General features: G+C 36.7%; 1 protein-coding gene across 2 annotated transcripts in view; it reads right to left on the reverse strand.

Moving 5' to 3' along the window:
* The window catches only part of NALF1 (NALCN channel auxiliary factor 1), a 555,054-nt gene that overhangs the window by 533,121 nt on the left and 1,692 nt on the right, over nucleotides 1-20,241 (reverse strand). The gene's annotated exons all lie outside the window — the stretch shown is intronic.

The raw sequence follows: 20,241 nt of genomic DNA on the forward strand, positions 1-20,241 counted from the left end.
CTGTGGACTGGAGCCACTCATGACGAGGAACAGGGTGACACCCAGGGGCAGGCGTGGCAGACCTTAGCCTAAGTTTATCACCAACACTCCTCCTCCATAAGCAACCACAGCACTTGCTCACTGGGGACAAATCCAGAACTTGGTACACTCCACTCCACACCCTCATACAAAGCATTCCTCTGCTCTCCATCTATTGGGGTGATTTTAACTCATAAAATCATAACATAAAAAGTGGATAACGCTGGGGTGGGAGAGAGGGAGGGAAGGAAAGATAGTGGACTGAGACAGACATCATGACCCTATGTACATGTATGGTTACATGAATGGTGCGAATCCACATTGTGCACAACCATAGAAATGAAAAGTTGTACCCCATTCGTGTACAATGAATCCAAATGCAGTCTGTAAAATTAAAAAAGAAAAAAAAAAAAAGAAATGTGCCTGTTCAGCAAACCAGTATTTTCCAAAATACTGGAAACTCAGCAAACAGCAACTCAGCAAACCAGTATTTTCCAAAAGACCAACATGTGGTGCTATAAATCATGCATAAATAAAAGATCCATCAGAATGTGAAACAAAGTGATGAATTTTAGTGTCACAGAGTACAGAAAGTGCATTGAAATGATCTCAGATTCCTATCACCACTGATCTATAAGAAATCGTTGAATTTGAGCGTAGTTATTAAATAAAAAAGAATATCCACAATTACCCAAGAATTCTATTAAAATACTCCAACTTAAAATAAGTGGATAATGCAATTAAGAATAATTGTTCAAATCCCAGAACTCTTCTACCTGTGTTTTTTGGTAGAAGACTCCAAATATTGTAAAATATATAGGTAGATGATAGATGATAGATAGATAGATAGATAGATAGATAGATAGATAGATAGATAGATGATAGATAGATGATAGATAGATAGATAGATGATAGATGATAGATAGATAGATAGATAGATAGATAGATGATAGATAGATAGATAGATAGATAGATAGATAGATAGATAGATAGATGGATCGATCTCTACAATATCTCCCCCACTCCCAAGGAAGTGATAATTTACTTCCGAACTACTAACATTTTAAAGCTACAGGTAGAGAAATCTCATATATCAGCCCTATCAATTTACACTATTACAACACTATCCAAAGAAAGACACTAATAAAGTATTCTTTGGAACACACTCCTACAGAAGATCAGCTTTAAAGCTGTAATATACTGGTGAACTTGGATTTAATTTACACACACAATTTTCTTCTAGGAAGGCGGTGTAAATCATAGGCAAAGTCCTCACCAGGGCCTGCTTCTTTGAGCCCAGATCCTCTGCCTGTTATCCTTACCCTTCTGTCACACCACACCATGGCCTGCCAAACATTCAGGATCCCTCCCTGCTCTGCTGAACACAGAGTGGCCATGTGCCTCGATTCAGTCAGGGGAATATAGCTATGAGTGCCAGGCACCACCGTTAAGCTGGGCTTTACAAAACTAAAATATGCTGTTCTGTTTCTTTTCCTTCTGCTATATTCTGGAAAGAGATTGCTTTGTCAGACAGAAGCCTGGGACGAAAACATACAGCAAAGGCATTTCCTGCCCACAAAAGGCATAGAATATTCACAAGAAAGCAAATTTTTCTATTAAAAGTTGTGGTAAGCCCCTGAGCTTTTGGACATGCCTATTAATTCACCACAACCTGATCTTTCCTGATGGACACAACCTTCTAACTCTCAAACCCACTGGAGTGCTTCCATTCCTACCCCCAGGGACGCTTTCCCTCTCTCCCTAATAAAACTATATGCAGTAAGCAAGAATTTGGGAAGTTATTTTAGTTAAATGTAAATGTATAACAAGGACAGAAAAAATAAAATTTGTACTTTCATGAGGATCAAAGATTCAAGACAAAAGATGAAACTCTCCAAAAATATCTGGCATTCTAGAATTAGTTGAAAACAATAATTCTGCTAGTAGGGTCAAAGTATTTGAACAGAGAGAGTTTCTGGACCTCTGTTCATAAAAGCAGTTGCCCTAAAGTGCCTTCATATTTATTTTAAATCCCATTGCTGAAACCTTTAATCTGAATTTAGTATTTATGGGCAGCATTCCAGACAAATGAGATTTGTTCTGGCTAAATAGTCATATGAGATTATCACAATGGACTAAAAATGTTGATCTTATCATGAGAATTTTAAGTTGCCACTCAGAAGCTATAAGTTTTGAAGATGCACTAATTTACCAAAAATTATAAGCTTAGGAAACATTAAATTATCATCAAGTATTTATGTGACATTACTATTTCATAATTATAGCAGATTTTTTAAATCAAAAATTTTCAATGCGACCTTCAAATTTACTTTAAATATAAACAATTTTGGAAGAAAAAAGGAAACTTGAAAATGACTTTTCAATTTCATTAGTTGAAATTGCATATTCCCTATGTAGAATAATGCCTAATAAAATTTTATTTATCTATGTTCTTGTAGTAAAAGCCCTTTGCATTTAAACATGATGATGGTCTCCCATATTTATAGTTAAATATTTATCAATTGCTCCTAGATTTTTGGACAACATAAAGCAAACTAAATGTGTATGTTTCCTAAGATGTTTTGAAAACATGTGAAACTGTCTCCGGTTACCTAAAGAGCAATGTAGTGGGGGATCTTGGAAAGCAAAGCAAACAGTCTTTCAGGTGGCCCATGATTCCTGCTCCTGGTGTTCATGTCCTTGTGCAATTTCCTCCCTTGAATGTGACTGGGACCCAAGAGTCACTCCTAATAAATGGAAAAGAGCAAAGGTGAGGGATGTCACTTTCACAGTTACCTTATGTAAGACTGTCACATCTGTCTCACTCAGAAACTTTTCCCCTGCTGCCTTTAAAGAACTAGCTGCCAGATTGTGAGCTACTTCAGAGAAGGCCCTGTGGCCAGGAGGTCAGGGCCACCTCCAGCCAATGAACAGCAAGGAGCAAAGGCCTGGGTCAACGGATGCAGGCAGCAGAGCCCAGCTGAAGACCAGATGAGCTTGGCGCCTGAGCCTCCCAGGAGACCTTGAGATGACCCTGTCCTGGCTGATACCTTCACTGTAGCCTGAGGACTCTTTCAGTCTTGCCAGGGCTCCCAACTCACAGAAGGTGCAAGAGGGTCTAAGTTGCATCAGTTTGTTATATAACAGTAGATAACTAGCACAGAGTCTCTCCTTTTTTTTTTTATAAAGCAATAAAAAATAAAAGCAAGCTGCCTCACTTACAGAAAAAATTAAATATAATATTATTGCAGTTTTTTTATTTACTGTGAAAAACTGACCCCTCTATTGGATAAATGTCACCCCAGAAACCTGATTGTGCTCTCCTCTATGTCAGCCAATGGCTGCCTCTTTATGTTCTACTCAACATCAGTAGTGCCTCTTGCTCCTAATTATACCATCAAGTTTTCCTGAATGATTTCCATGAATATTGACCCTCAATTATCCCAAAATATTTAAAATAAATTGAACATAAAAATTTGCAGAAATACTTTTTACAATATTCAAAGGTCTAGCTGGTGGGTACATGATCAAAGAGGCAATAATTTCAACATGTGCGTGAGATTGCAACTACTTTCTCCAAAAGAACAGCAGACACTCGGGCTACAAGACAAAAATCATGATCCCTGCGTAATTGAAACGCTTGATATGAGAAATGCAGAGTAAACAGCCGATTTCAAGAGGACTATTTCACCATAGTTTCTTCATTAAACAGTAACAACATCAAAACATGAGAATTTGAGCAGAATTTCCTAAGTAATGCAATCTTAAAATTGCTTTTCCCTTAAAAATGTCAGCAGACACAATTTGATGCTTTAACCATTAGGACAGTAAATTTCCATTTTTTGTCACTTATGGACACACAGTGTCCATACTAGTATACTAGCATTCTAGTATAATCCAATGATAAAAGGAAAAGAGGGCTAACCTAAATTCCTAGGGCACTGTGCTGTATCTCTTGCAGGCACTGTTATTTGCCTACAACTACATCTGTTCAGTTATACTGTACACAACCTGCTAGAAGTATCCAGTCCAATAAACATCATGTATATCATAGCTCTTCAAATGATGAACTATGCACAAGTTTAGCTATGAATATTTTCTCTTTGTGATTTAAATGAACTGGCAGGGGGAAACATTCTAACTATAGCTTCAATAACCTAACTGGCCTTTCTAACCGGAGATGGGGAAGAATTTAGTCAAATGCAAGAGGCCACATAGATTTCTTTTATTTAAATTTTTATTGATTTAGTGAATAGAACCTTTCACATAATGAAAAATAATTCAACAAACTATTATTTAACATTATTCCAGTTAGTTATTGCTGCATAACAAACCACCCAAAAACATAGTTTAAAACAACCCTAATTTATTACATTGTGGGTTTTTGTAGACTGGGAATTCTGAGCACATAATGGAGGCAGGTTTTCTCTCCTCTAGAAAATGTGAGGCTCTGGGATGATATGAACGGCTCATGATTGGAATGACTGGGGTTAGACTCCTCTGGAGGATCACTCACATTTGTGCCTGGCCTGGGAAGATTCAGAACCTAGGCTCAAATGAGACAGACCATAAGAAAGCCTGCCTGTGGCCTCTTGTGCAGCTTGGGCTTCCTCACAGTATGGAAGTTGACTGAACATAATGCACAACAGCTTGGAGCTTCAAGAAAACATATCTCAGCAAACAGCAAATGGCACAGGCTTTTGTCACCTACTTGGAAAGTCACAGAGCACTGCTTCTGCCTTTTCCTTTGGTGTATGTGGTCATAGGCATGCTCAGAAGCAAAGGCACAGCATGCTATATCCTCTCAATTGAAGGATCAGGAAAGAACCTGCCCTCATGTTTTATAACCACCACAAACTTGCTGTTTTCTTTCTTCCTTCCTTCTTTGCAAGAAATTTAGACAAAAATGAATCACACATGATTCCTATCCTTATGAATATTTTCAAAATGTAGTAGAAGAAGCAAATGGGCTGGTATATAGGAAGAGATTTCATTTCATAGTTTTATCATATGTTTATTCACATGTGTTCCAAGAAATTGCCTTTATGTTAATATTTTATGATTTCTTCTTTTTCAATAGGTTGGAATATTTGAAAATCAGGATTGTTTCTATACTATTATAGCAATGAGTTATAAAACACATAAAGTGGTTGTTAAAAACCTTAATAAAGTGCCCTGTGCCATAGACCTTATCTACAAAATGGGATTATCATCAGACCTACTTCATAGAGCTAAGCAATTTGCTTGGCTCCATCACAAAGTACTGTTAACTACCAACATTTTGCCAGAGAAGAATACAATCCTCTAGCTTTTGGCATAATTTTGCTTCCTTTCCATGAGTCACATTAGAATTCAAAAATAAAATTGAGTGAATGACTTATATTAACCATGTTAGAGAAATAGTTGACATCAATTATTTTCTCTGTACTCACAGTATCAAGTGATAATTAAATTGTCTTCAAATTGATGTCAAAGTGGTCACAGTACTTATTTATGTTTATTTTTATATTAGTAAAGGGTTTTTCCTACACACACACACACACATACATGGTTAATATGGATTTGGTTTCTTCAGCTCACTCCTCAAAGTGAAATAACACAGAAAAATGGGGAGAAAACACTTGTGAGTGTTCCACATTCCTGCAAATGTTTGATCTGCCAGGTGATTTCTCAGCTATAACAATTCTGTAGTGCTTTTCTGAACATCATAAGTAAATTTTCAGAATAGGATCTCAGACTAAAGGAAAAAAATAAGATACCTATAGTTTTGCCCCAATGTTTGGATCCATCAGAAAGTTTCAATTATGCTGTCTCATAGGCTGCTGTTTTCTTCTGTTTATGTACAATCTCTTCTCTCTCAATCTCTTTAATTTCAGTAGCCAACATGGTAATGTTATCATATTTTCCAGTTTCTTCAAATGCATAAACTAATCAGCAGAACCAAACAGCAACATATTTTTCTATAATCTTCTAAATTTAGAACACAAATAACATTAGATTTAAAATTGCTTCTCTGGAAAGGTTCACAGATGAACAGTTAATTCTTTCTTTAAGTGGCCAGATTAAGGAAACACACATCCCTACTGCAAGCTATGGAGTAATTACACTGCTGTTTATTATTTTGAAACCCATAATTAGCCATAAAGAAGCATGTACAAATAAAATACTGTGTTTATATTTCCCATATAAAAAGCTCTGTTGTTCAACAACAAAGATATCAAACACCATATTTTATAAAGCTGGTATTTTGCAATTATCTGACTTGGAGCCCACTGTATTTTGCAGGGGAAACAATGAACCTTCCATAAACAGGAGAGAAGGAACAGGTTCAGGTTGAAATTGCAACTCTGTCCAGATTGCAAGGATCCCAGTCAAACCTCATTCTGACTGATAGGTTAAAACTAAGACCATTTGAAAAGGAAAATTTACCACTATGATTTTTTTCAGGAACAGATTCTGAGCACAACAGTTTTTTGGCTTAAGAGATTCACATCCATCTAGAAAGAGAAAAGCCAACATTCTCCCAAGTTTGCCCTCACGCTCCTTCCACCCTTGCTTTAACAGTGGCCTCATTTGTACATAACATTCCTACATTTTCCGTGTCCACATGTGAGTCACACATGATAAAGTGCCTGATTATTTATTCCTTTTTTAACTAGGTGCACTGTGGGATATCTTTTATCTCAGTGACTAAATTACTATTGCCATATAATAACAGTGCTCAAATTGTCCACAAACAGCTTCCACTGAAGATCTATTTTTAAAGAGCAATACTCATTTGTCCCTATACTGCCTTTTTTTTTTCCATGTAGGATGCCGAAATTATATGGCAAAATGCATTCTCAGAGGAAACGATCACAAATTAAGACATGAGAATGTTCTTTCTAAAGGCCCCTTAGTGCCTTATCATACCCTTTGCAAAGAGTCAGTGTGAGAGCTCTGCGAACAGACCTGTGTTCCCCCCAGGGCTGATGTCCTTGGTCCTTCTGACCTGCAGGCTCATTGACAAGAGGCATAGGCAGTCTTAGAAGGCCACCTTCCCATCAGCTGGGAAATCAGGGCCACTGGGCACAACAGTCTTTAATGACTTGGCTCTTTGGAATGATGGAAATGATAGATCCAGTCTTTAGGTGTTTTGGAAAATATGGAACTGGAAAATATGATAACATTACCATGTTGGCTACTGAAATTAAAGAGATTGTATTAAATCACACACAAACAGAAGATTAAGAATAGGTTTAAGGAACCAAGCACAGTGGCACATGCCTATAATCCCAGCTGCTTGGAAGGCTGAGGCAGGAAGATTGTGAGTTCAAAGCCAGCCTCAGCAACTTATCGAGGCCCTGAACCTTAGACCTTGTTAGACCTTATCTCTAAATAAAATATAAAAAAGGACTGGGGATTTCGCTCAGTGGCAAAGTACCCCTGGGTTCAATTCCTTGTACAAAATAAATAAATAAATAAATAAATTTAAAAAAAGGCTCAGGGTCATATGAAAGAGCCCAAAATGGAGAAAGCATTACACTAACCAAAGAAAACTGTTACAATCAATCAATCAAGGGTAGGACATGGAAACTCTCAAATCTCACTCCCAGGGAGCACCAGGTCAGCTGCTTCTTCTTGTCCCTGCATTTCAATGTTAGCACATTTACATTGATTAATATATTTGGATGAAGATACGGTTTTTCCTTAAACAATATCTACTATGGCTTACTTTTCTACAATTTATCTACTATAAATTTGATATATTAAAAAAAACTGTGGAGTGTAACACAGCATCATTAGCTATATTGATTTCGTTTTATGAATACTACCAAATTGTGAAAAAAAATGCAAATTTGTTCTGCTCAGGTTTTGCACTTAAAGTGAATATTGTGAAAAACTCAAACGTCCATCTAATTAAAGTGTAATATTGAAAAGCTGTGTGCCATTTCTGGAATAGTGATTCATGCATTTCTGACAGGCTATTAGCCAAAAAAGTTGATTAACACACAGTTCCAATCTGTGCGTACTGTCCTTGCCTCCACCGTGGTGGTCTATTGGTCTTCATTCTCATTTCCGTGTGGACACAGTGAAAAGGGAATTACGAAAAGCTGATACCCGGAACTCCTTCTCTGGTTAGAACCTACTTAAAAATCTCTACCTTTCGAAATGGTTTAGGGCTCAGACTGACCTTTTGAAAAACATGAAACAACTGATGTACAACAAAGATGAATCCCCAAAGCTTTAAGGAAACATTTGAAAGTTTCAAGTTCTTAATATAATATCTTAATATCGCAAATTAAACTTTAAAACAATTGATATATGTGAATTAATTCAAATGTACCATTTAAAATTTGAGACATAAGCCATGGACTTTCTTAACATTCCACAGATATTGAAGTTATATGGAGAGAAATTACTTGTCAAAGACTCAAGAAATATATAAAGAGATTGGGCACTGTTTTTCAAAGTTCAGTTTTGCTGAGGGAGAGAGACCCTGTGAGTCCTTGTAGGTGAGACAGCAAATGCATGGTTGTCTAGTCTCCACCCACAAAGTCATAAGGACAATGAAATATCAAAACACCTAAAGACTGGATCTATCATTTCCATCATTCCAAAGAGCTAAGTCATTAAAATTCATTAAATGTCAAAATCAAAACCACAGCTGAAAGCTAACAACTGCAAATTTTTTTTTTTTTAAAACTACTCTATATATTCATGAGAAAAGTGAACTCTGTGGTTGGACTTGTGCTCACTCACACTGGAATCCCTCCTCTTTACTGGAATTTTCAGACACATTGAATAAAGATGAGCATTCAGTTTGAAAAGTCAAAACTGAAATGATATGAAAGGATTCATGTTTTATAAGTGACTTTTAAATTTTCAATACATATTTAGAAACTTCCTGGAATAAATAGAATATATGTGAAAACTGTCACAATTTGCCAAACCTTCAAAGCAGATCAGATGTAAAGACCACAATCAAGAAGACAGATAGATCATTTGCATGAGCAAGTGGCCTTATTTTTTTTTCCACTGTTTTATTTGAACTTGGGCAGGAAGCCATTGCCTTGGAAAGTTCCTCTGGCTGACAAGTCCTTGCCTAATGGTCCATAGCGACCAGAACAGAGTTCACCATGGACAGGAGGAATCCTGTTTTAAAATGGTTTAAGATTCAGATTGACCTTTTTAGAAACATTTGTTTTTCTCCAGACAGACTCTTGCAGCTTATCTGATCCTTGAGGTTGAATTTAACATTAGTGCCTTTAAAAAAATATGTCCATCTGGAAACCACGTTAGAGATCTCTATCCCATGGTTGATCCAGACCAGGAAAAGGACAACTTTGATTAGAAACCGATGACTGAGATTGGAAGGCTATGCTTGCCATGCTTTCTACCAGCTCCACATCTAGACAGCGGGAGGAGAGTCTGGCTGAGCAGAGCAGGAGGCCAGGCCATCTGGGTCACCTGGGAGGAGGGCCACCAGGTCTTTTTCCTTAACTTCACTAAGTCTCAGTTACCCTCATCATTGAAGAAAGTTAACTTGACCCAGGAGGTGGAACTGTGCAGGGGATAAAAAGATAAGAATGTTCAAATTTTCAGTACAGTTCTTGTTCATTGTAAGAATGAAATACAGGAATAGGACTCCAGAGGAGATTTTTATACAATGCCCTGTTGACAACAGCCCCAAAGAACTGGATGTGGGAGTAAATTACTATGTAAAGAAGTACTCTGAAACCAGTGGAGGAAAGTCCTGTGGAACTTGTCTTTACTGGTGCCATCCCATCATAGGATCCCACTGTGCTGGAGAGGTTTGTTTGAGAACTTACAATAGTGATTGACAAGTATATGAGCAGAAGAGACGAAAGAGTATGTATTCTTGATATTTGCAATAACAAAAAAAAACTTATGCATCATTCTCAGTTCCTACCTATCACCAGAATAAGAACATATATTTAATTCTTTATGTTTTAATTATTCAGATGGACAAGAACATGAATAGTAACCAGAGAAACAATTCAAAGTTGCAGTTATCAAGGTTTTGCCTTTTTAAGAGTAAGGTGCTAGTGCTAAGAAAGTAGTTATGATTTCTGTGTAGAGAAACGTCACCTCCCACCAGATCAGCAATGAACTTGACCACACTGTGCACATCACCACTTCTGAGTGCTGGTGCCAAGGATGCTGGGTGATGCAGTGTTTAAAATCATCAAGTCTAAACTGCAACCTGCAGGAAAGACGGCCCCTAGGGCCATGGCAGATAACTCCCATCCCATCTGCACATCTTCTAGAGCAACGTGCTCCTGGTCTCCCAGACAACCTTTTCTGTTGTACGATAGTAACAACTCCTTTACCAGAACATTCTTCCTGCATCAAACACAGATCTTCCCACTTCAACACCTGAACCCAGAGCCTAATCCCCACCCCTAGTGTCAGGAAGCCCTCTCCTCCCTCACGGTGACCGGCCTTCCTGTGCCTCCCTGTGTTCCATTCTCAGAAAGAGCAGTTCCCTCTCCCAGATGCAGTGTGCAGTCTTTTCTTCTACCACCCTCTCTCCTGTGTCCTGCCACTGCCATCTTGGCCACATCCGGTGGCTCTAGTTCAGTGCCAAGGTGCATGACTTTCCAACACTTAACAAAACACATATCCCAAATTTTCCCAACACTCTTTGTACCCATAGGTTTAAAGGAGAGGAGATAAGGTGACAATGGCTTCTCCACTTGTCCTCACAGAAAGGCTGTGGGCAAAAGCCCTCAGCTTCCTCTCCTTAAGTATCCAACAGGATGCCTCAGCACGAGATGCAACCTGAGTGAACTCTTAATCTGAAGTAACAGCAAGAACATGGAGCTGTAGGAATAGAAAGTTCTACTCTGACCAAACTTTTATTTTCCATTTTGTTCTAGAGTTGTTTAAAAATTCAATCCACATCCTAGAGAAATATAATGGATGCAGATACAAGAAATCAAGAATTTACTATGCAAAATGCAAAGTCTACTTAAACAACTTATAAATTTATGGAAGCTCTTAGGTAGGAATGTTCATTTTATTGACATTTCCTATGGGTTTTAATGAATTGTACCACTTATCGGCATTCTCGTGCCCTAGGCTAAAGACTTTTATATGCACGCAGCCCCGTGCCATGAAAGGCTGTATTAGGATCCACATTTTAAGTAACTTGAGCAATGTCATATGACTAATAAATGTCAAAACTGGGAGTAGAACCCAGCCTATCCTAAATCTTTATTTTAATGTACTTCTTTATGAAAGTCAAACCTAACTTCTAGTTTTAGAATTTTCTACCAAACATGTCAATTAATTTTTCTGAAAATCTAAAACACAGTCATATTCAATTCTCTTGGTCCTGTAAATTACGTTATGGAGTCCCAGGGTGAATCGTTTTTACAGAAAATGTTTTTAGCAATACATACTATTGCTAATTAGTATTAAATATATTAAATGTAATGTATTTAAATTATCATCAGCAGTTGCTGATAATTTCATATTTAAAAGCAACAATTTTGTATTATTTGAAAATGAGCTTTCTTTTTTGATTTAAGCATATTCAAGTTGATGGTTTTATTTACTTTCTGAAATCCTGAAAGTAAATCATTATTCCTGTTCAAAATACAAACAACAAAATAAAGGATCTTGGATGTACAACAGCATGTTCAAGATACAACCTCTTTTTCAACCAAAGCCAAGTCATGGATGGCGCCCATCATGCCCTTGGGATCTGGGGCCTTCACTCAAGTTTCCTGCATGTAACTCTTCCAACCTCCCACTCTCACCTCAATCTTAGCTATTCTAAAATGTATTTCATCACATATCTTCTACTTCTAAGCTCATGGCCATCTCCCATGTATTCTGTCCTCTTTTCCCTTCACTGCCAGTCAGTGAAGAGCAGTTGGGTTTGTCTTCCTTTCCTCGATTCCTACACATTCCTTAAACCTTCACATTGTGACACTCTTCCTACCATTCCATTGAAACTACTCTTGAAAGGTCCCCAAGACTTAAAACTTAAAAATTTCATCCTTCATGTTCGTTCTGCAGTGCTGTAGTTTGGATGTGGAACGTCACCCCAAATCCCATGTGTTAAGGTGTGACCCCAACTTGGCACTAGTAAGATTGTTCACTGCACGTCTTCTAATATTTTCTCCAAAAATGAACTCTTTCCTTCTTTCACCCAGTTCATCCCAACCTATTCATCCTCTTATATTTCTTGTCTCATTCAATTCACTCTTTATAAAATCTGGTTTGTATCCTCCCTCTACATAAAATTGGTGACTACATGCTACAAAGTTTGGAAGTCTGCTAAATTTGTATTTTCTTCTCCACTTCCATAGCCACTGCAATAACTGAGAATTTTCTGTCCAACATGGTAGCCACCAGCCACGTCAGGCTATTTAAATTTAGATTAATTAAGCCTGCCATTTCCCCTTACCCTAACCACATTTTAAGTATTCAGTAGCTGCATGTGGTCAGTGGGTACTTGTTGGACAGGGCAGAGAAGTAAACATTCCCATTGCCATTGGAAATTCCACTGGAGAGTGCTGGTTTAGAAGACTGTCCTGCAGCTCCTAAGGAAGACCATGGCTTCTGCACTGACCTCTCTGTCATCACTTGACCTTGTTCCAACCCCATGTCACACGGTTGCTGGAGCTAATTTTAGAGGAAAATAAAAACCATCCCAAATGAATCACTTAAATAGAATTCATTTCTTATATTTTAACTTACAAATAGTGAAAATCAAAGACTTTCTTATAGGGTAAATTATGCTTTACAGGGCAGCACTGCTCTCTCCAGAGGCATTTCCTCCACGCCTTCACATAGACTGTACTCACTGTTATGGACTACTTATGTTCCCTGCCCCTCCAAATCAATGTTGAAGTCCCATCTCCCTATGCAACCATACTTGAAAATTGAGTCTGTAAGAGCTGGACAGGTTAATGAAGGTTTGAAAGGTGGGGCCCTAATTCAAGAGGACTGATGTCACTGTATGAAGTGGAAGAGTCACAGAGTTCTCCCAGTGCAGGTGCACAGAGAAGAGGCCATTTGAGGATGGAGCAAGAAGGGAGTCTCCCCAGAAACCAGACTAGATGCCACCTCAGTCATGGACTTCTTCTCTAGGACTGTGAGAAAATGAACACCTGCTATTTAAATCTTTCAGTTTGTGCTATTTTGTCAGGGATACTGTGCAGACCAATATTCTCAGCCACACTGAACTTAAATAATCAGCATTAACAAGTATCACAGATCTCCAAAGCTGACTTCCTCCCCACCAAAACCTCACACCCAGTCTTTCTCTAATTGGCTCTCAAGGTGGAATCAGATGCCTGAGAGTTCTTCTGATCTTCAGGCCATTCATTCACTCTATCCCTGCGTCTTTGAAGTGATGGATCCAGTCATCCAGCCAGCTGTCAGTATTTGCCACACTTGCCTTCTTAGCTGGCCATATCATCTGCAAAATGTTTTCAATATTAAGTTCAAAATAAGCAGAGGCTGCAATACAGTAAAATGTTTAATGATTGCTAAGTCTATGTGAAAGATAGATATGGATTAGTATACTGATCTTTTAATTCTTTGGGATGTTTGTGAATGCTCATAATCAAAGGCAAGAGAAAACTATTTAAAGTGATGAAGTGAACTTCATATTTAACATAACCCAGATGTTCCATCTTGGGATATTTAGCTGTATGTCCTTGCTTTACTCCTCTATGGAATCTGTGATGGTGCTCATCCACGGGATCAGCATGAGGAGTAAATGAATCAAAATAGTTTCTGACTTTCAACATTCTCTGAAGTTTGAGTTGCTCCTTCTCCTACTTAAAATTTCTATCATTTTCTGAGTCAGTACCTTGTTCTAATCACCCATTTACTTCTTAGTTCAGTTTTCTTTTTAAATAAATGGAGTCAGCAATAGTTTAATAAGAAATAAACTGGTTATTTTTGAAGGAAGTGGAGATGTAGCAAAGAATCCTGAACTGTGGGTTTCCCATGGGACAGAGGCCCTGGAAAAATGCCACCTCTAAATGGCAGGGAAGGGCACAGCCAGATGACAGCAAAAAGGCACACTGACAGGGAGGAGAGGAAACAGGTAAAGAGGGTGAAGGTGTTCTGGATTTTTATCATCTGTGATCACTTCTAGAATGTTTTATTTATAACTGACTGAATACAGAAATACCACCAAGGAAAAAAATTAACCACTATTTTTTAAGAATTTAGACACCCAAGAATTAGATGTTTTCATTCATTCCAGTAAAATACATAGGATAAATTATTCACCATTATCAACAAAAAAAGACCCATGTTAGCCATCTTTTGTTTTGAATGCCAAAGAGCTAGAATGAATTAGAAAATTTCATTAAGAAAATTCGACTACATGGACTACAACTACAATTAATGTCTTATTTAATTATAAAATTTAGGTTTCATTTTTTTCACAGTATCTCATAACATAAAATTTTTAAAAAGAGAGGACCAATCATTGATTTTATTTACACTGATTTCCAAACAGACCACTAATGTTCTATTAAAACCAATCCTGACTGGTTTGGTAGTAATCTGACTTATTAGCAGCTTAAAACTTAAAAGAAAATAAATTAAAAAAAAATAAAAACTAAGCCAACTAGTGATTCCAGTATTATAGAAATGGTAAAAAAAAAAAAAAAAAAGAAGAAGAAGAAGAAACATGGTTTATCGATACAATGAAAAAATTGAGAAAGAATGATTAACTGCCAAGGTTAAATGAAATAAACACGTGAAGAAAGACTCGACTTGGATCAGGTGAAAACCATGAAAAACAAGAGGTTTTCTCTTAAAAATGGTCAGACAATTTTGAAAACATCTAAACTCTTTCTCTTTGAATAGGAGAACACTATAGATTTAGAAAACAACGAGGCAGGGTGTCTCTCAGCCAATAGTTGACTGGCCTCCCGGAAGCATCGTTCCTGTACTACAGTTCTCAGCGCAGTATGTGAACACTGTGTAAGGCCTGGGCCCTGCTCGAGGCAGAAAACCCCGCCAACAGGCCCAACTGCAAACATTCTGGACTCTGGTCCTCACACATGCAACCTCCTCATGTCCACCTTCTCCTCTGGCACGTGCCTCCTGTGGGCACCTGCTCAGCACTTCCTATTCTCTCCGTTTTTGCCCCCAGGCCCTCTGCCTAATCTTCTTGCTGTCACCATTCTCCCAAAATATGTCTGCGTTCTCTCATCAGCTTGGCAGATGAACTATTATGTACAACTGAGACCTACAACCCAGAAGGTCTTTCCACATTGGTGGTCACTGTCGACCAGAAAGTGGCTCTCAACCTTGGCCCCACCTCAGAACCACGGGGTCAACTTTGAAAGAGCGCAGGCCCAGGACACAAGCCAGATCAATGACATCAGAATCTCTGGCTTTGGGGATACCCAGGCCTTGCTGTTTCCAAGACTCCTCAGGATATGTCACTGTGACTCCAGGACCACTATTCTAGAATTCACTATTTTGACAAATAACTTATGATATAAATTAATACAATCAACAAGGTAGTTGGTGCTTAGTCATTGTGAGATTGGCACCAATGGAGGTTTTTAAAACTGAAAACTGAAATAAAAGTAATACCTCATAAAATTCAATCCCAAATCGTCCTTTATTAGAGGCGGTTTTCTGTAAACTTGTCCTCACAGGTTTAACCTAACCAGAAAATGGATTATGATTTAGATGCAGGTAGGCAGACTGAGAGCTGGCTTGAGCACCTCTCCTTTGTGCTTTAATTCACCGGGCACAGGCACACCCCCACCGCATCTAACACAAGTGATTAAAACCCAATGTATCAGCAGGTGTATGAATCTTAGATTTGAATAAGTAGGTTGTGCCCTATATAAGCTACGAATATGACCCATTTAGAAGTCGAAAGTAAAAATATTTGTTCTTTGGTCTATAATAAAACAGAAATCTAATATTAAGACAAAATTTTGGGTGTTTTCTATAAAAACAAAACATCACAAATCAGCAGTTGCATGTTGAGCAAAAAATGTAAGAAACATAAATCTTAGTCATAAAAATAGTTATGCTAGTGTCTTTGGCTTTATAAATAGCCTTATGAGTGATCAATTATCTGCATGACAAAACTCTTACATTCTATAGAAAGCCATTCAACTACAAACAATTTGAAAATAATCAAGTGGTAGCATGTGAAAGAGATCTCTATGGATGTGTTCTCCACACTTCTGGGGAGTGACCTAATATGTACAATAGTACTTAATAAGCAGCAAAACAATATTTTAATTTCAAATTTTAGATGAAAAGAATTGTGAATTATCTTATTTTCCACATAAAAAGTATGGAATCCATAGTACATAACACTAAAATAAATAAGAATTAAGATTTTTTTTTTTTTCAAATTACACATCATGCAACCCTAACTCTGTGTTCTCAGATCAGGTAACATTGTGAGTAGTACCTGACAAAAGACCGAATGTCACAAGTATCAGAATAGTTATACATGCCTAACATTCACTAGATATCCTTGTGCTCAGTGTCGTCAAATACAAATAAGCAATAAAACCTTCTTTGAGATGAGGTTGTAAAAGTACTTTTAGGGAGGATGAAGATTAGAGTTTATGCTGAGATAATGAAGCTATGGATGATATGATGACTTGTGTTAAAGGCTAACCTTCAATCCATGTTCCCTCACCAAGTATTTGAGGGCATATTCAGTAATTAGAGCCATCAGTAACTACAAAAGTTTACCTGTAACACGAAAGAATATATTCCCTAAACACCATGTTTTATAATATTTATTTGCAAGACTATTCAGAAGCTTAACATATGTAGGAGAAAATCCTTATTTAAGTAAAAAGCAAGCATGAAAATGGTATACATTTGTAATTTTGAAGCTTACAATATTTCATTTTTAATATTGCCTGCCAAGTTGAAGATTTTGACAGATTTGTCAAATTCTTATTATATAACAAAACATTGTTTTGAATAACAGTGCAACCAAAGAGAAAAATTACTGTTATAATTTTTGCTATCCATCATAAAATGTAGCAACTTAAAAACTATAGTATAAGTGATACATGCAACAGGTATTTTTGTTCTGTATGTCTTCATAAGTAAAAATTTGTATTGCTAAAAAATTAAACCAGTTATTTCTTACAGTATTATAAGCATTCTTGGTTGCAAATTATTCTTATGATATGTTATAATACAAAGGTTTACCATGGTAAATAAGCTCTATTGGATCTCCAATAACCATCAATTCAGATACCAGGATTCTACTAGATTTATTTTAAGGTTGTTTTTTCTGTTTTTAGAAAAACATGGTCAGAAACTATTTGAAACAGTTTAAATAAAAAATAAATTTATTCCATTTTCATTTTGTACATATGCAGAATGTGGCAAGTCTTAATGAGGAAAGATTAAAACAGAAAGTAAAACATACCATAGCTCTAAAGTTAGAAACCACAGAAACTAATTTCATTATACATGGGTATAAAAATGTTAATATAGTTCTCCTAAAATATTAATCATACTAATTCTTAATGCAAACATGATTTTATGTATCTTATCCACAATTTTGATCAATGTATTTTAAATTATTGAATTTTTCATGAATTTATTACCAATTACAGAAATATAATGCATTTACTTTTAATGTATTCCATGACTTTGTAGCTTCTTTAAAAATGGAAAAAAATTTTTTTCATAGAAATAATCTCTTTTTGTTTTGTGGCATTGCTGGTGGAGAAACCCAGGACCTTACACATGCCAGGCAAGTGCTCTACCACTGAGCTACATGCCAGTCCTAGAACTTTTATCTTGAACAAAGCTCAGTATGATAACCATTTTGTAATTATGATTAGGTTTGAAATAAGTAAATGTTCAGAAAGAAACTCAGACACAATCTTTAAAGACAACAAGTAACATTTTACGCCTTGAGATAGAGTTTGTGTGTGGATATGTTTGTGACTTTTTCAGAATCATACATTAATCATGCATTAAAGCAAGGAACTATGCTTGTATCTCATTTGTACATATAACCAATTGATTTGTGAGCCTTAACCCAAGAACAGCAATACTTTAAATTTAAAATTATAATATTTAAATGGCTATTATGGAATAAATATTTCCAATAGACCAGCAACAACAATAACAAAAAAAAAATAACAGAAAGAAAGAAAGAAAGGAAGGAAGGAAGGAAGGAAGGAAGGAAGGAAGGAAGGAAGGAAGGTAGGAAGGAAGGAAGGAAGAAAGAAAGAAAGACAACAAAACCTCTACAGCCAAGAAATATCTACAGGACATCACAGGCAATAAATTCTGGGTTGTGGTGATGAGAAAATTCAAAAAAAAATCTATATTTTACTTTTCAATGTGAAGAATTGTTTAAAGGAATTGAGATTTTTCAAGATAATGTGCCTTTGTGTATAACTCCTACTTTCTGCACAATATAATGCTGAAGTAGTTCATAGCATTATAAATTTAATTCATACTATACCTTATAGCTATCATGATTTAAACATTAACTTGGGAATTAATTCAGGCAAGGAGGAAAATAAGCATTTTAACATATTCATGTGGACATCTGAATAAAGATAAGTTTGACATACTTATAGAAAAATATGCTTCAGTCTACTGACAACACAGACTATCTTTGAAATACTGAACTATGTAAATTTAAAGTGCTAGAGATTTCTATGAGATTTCTTTATATTTTCAGTGCAACACATCTTGACAAAATAAATAACTCCACAATGCATACACTAAGTGTTCATTATTACTTTCTGAGTAATAATACTTAAGATTGAGTTTAAGTCCTAAGTGTGGGTAGTAATGATATGGTTTATAAAATAGGTAGAAAATTAAGATCCACTTATCTAGTAAAATAGTATTCTCAATTAATGCCATAAACTCAGAATTACTATTTCCTAAGATACATGTTTCTGGTCTTAAGGAATGATCCTAAAGCAGGTCAGATTGAGTTTAGCTTAATCGTCAAAAGCACAACTAATCAAGTCAAAGTAAAATGCAGCCATCGACTCACATTTATTTAAAATAGGTAACAAATACCTATCACTAAAATAGGTCTTCTCCTGCAAATGAATGCAAATCCTTTATCTGTACTACCATGGTTGCAGTTTCCAGGTGCTAAAGCAGGTTAGAGGTAAAGGAGGACAGTTGTTCCCTTTGTGTGTAAGATTGGGAAAGAAGGGATAGAAAGGAAAAGAGAGCCAATGCTGTCTTACTTCTTTGGAAAGGCAGTGGTATTTATTGTGTTGTTTAAGAAATGACCCTAGTGGAAGATACTGAGACTTGTAGAGATTCTGTCATCATTTACCCGGCCAGAGGTCACTGCAGTATCTTCATCTTCAACACTTCTCCTGGAAAAATCTCACTTCAGCACCACGGACAGCAACATCTCTAGCCTATGCTTGCCTAGACCAATTCTTAAGCAACTTGCACAAACTTCTTTGTCAATCAGCAAAGGTTTCATTTCTTGTTGTACCCAACAGGAAGAGCTTGAATATAGGTTACCAAATATTTCTGTATATTTTCAATTCATGGCATGAAAGATTTGCCATTTAATACTTATGAAGACTACTAGTACACTAGAAAATCCAAAGTAATTACATAATGTGTCTGAATAATAACCTGACCTTGCTAATCAACCAGTAGATACCTAATTACAACTTTCCATACATGGTGAATGTCAGATAAATGATTATACAAATGTTAAGAGAAGGCAGGAAACTTAAGTAGAGTTAAGTAGGCCCCAGACTTTCCAAAGATGAAGATCGATTGTCCCTGTAAAAGCATAAATGTTTTTGTTGTTTTTCCTACATAAACAACTACACTTTCTCTTGCTCCTTTGGTCAACCAACTTCATGACGTCACTGTACAAGGGTTCAGTGTGCAGGTCCACAGGCCAAGCCAAGCATGGTAGTCTCTGGCTCTTCTGACTGCCTGTGGACACCAATGTGCAGCCCTAGCCCAGTCTTCATGATATGCCTTATTCAAATTCTATTTTTTTTAAATATATGTAACAGAAATAGTTAAAGCACCAGTTTTTTTCATCTCAAAAGACCAGGGACTTCCCTGATCCTCCAAGGATTCCCAGAGGAAGGAATCAGTCCACCAGAAATCCACCAGATATTCTCAACTTGAGCAAGTCAAGCTCTTGTAACCAGAAAAACAACGACTGGAACAACAAAGCCAGACCCCGAAAATATTTTAAAACTGACACCTTGACAGAGCGAA

This window comes from Sciurus vulgaris (genome assembly GCF_902686455.1).
Source record: "Sciurus vulgaris genome assembly, chromosome: 4".
Classification (NCBI taxonomy): domain Eukaryota; kingdom Metazoa; phylum Chordata; class Mammalia; order Rodentia; family Sciuridae; genus Sciurus; species Sciurus vulgaris.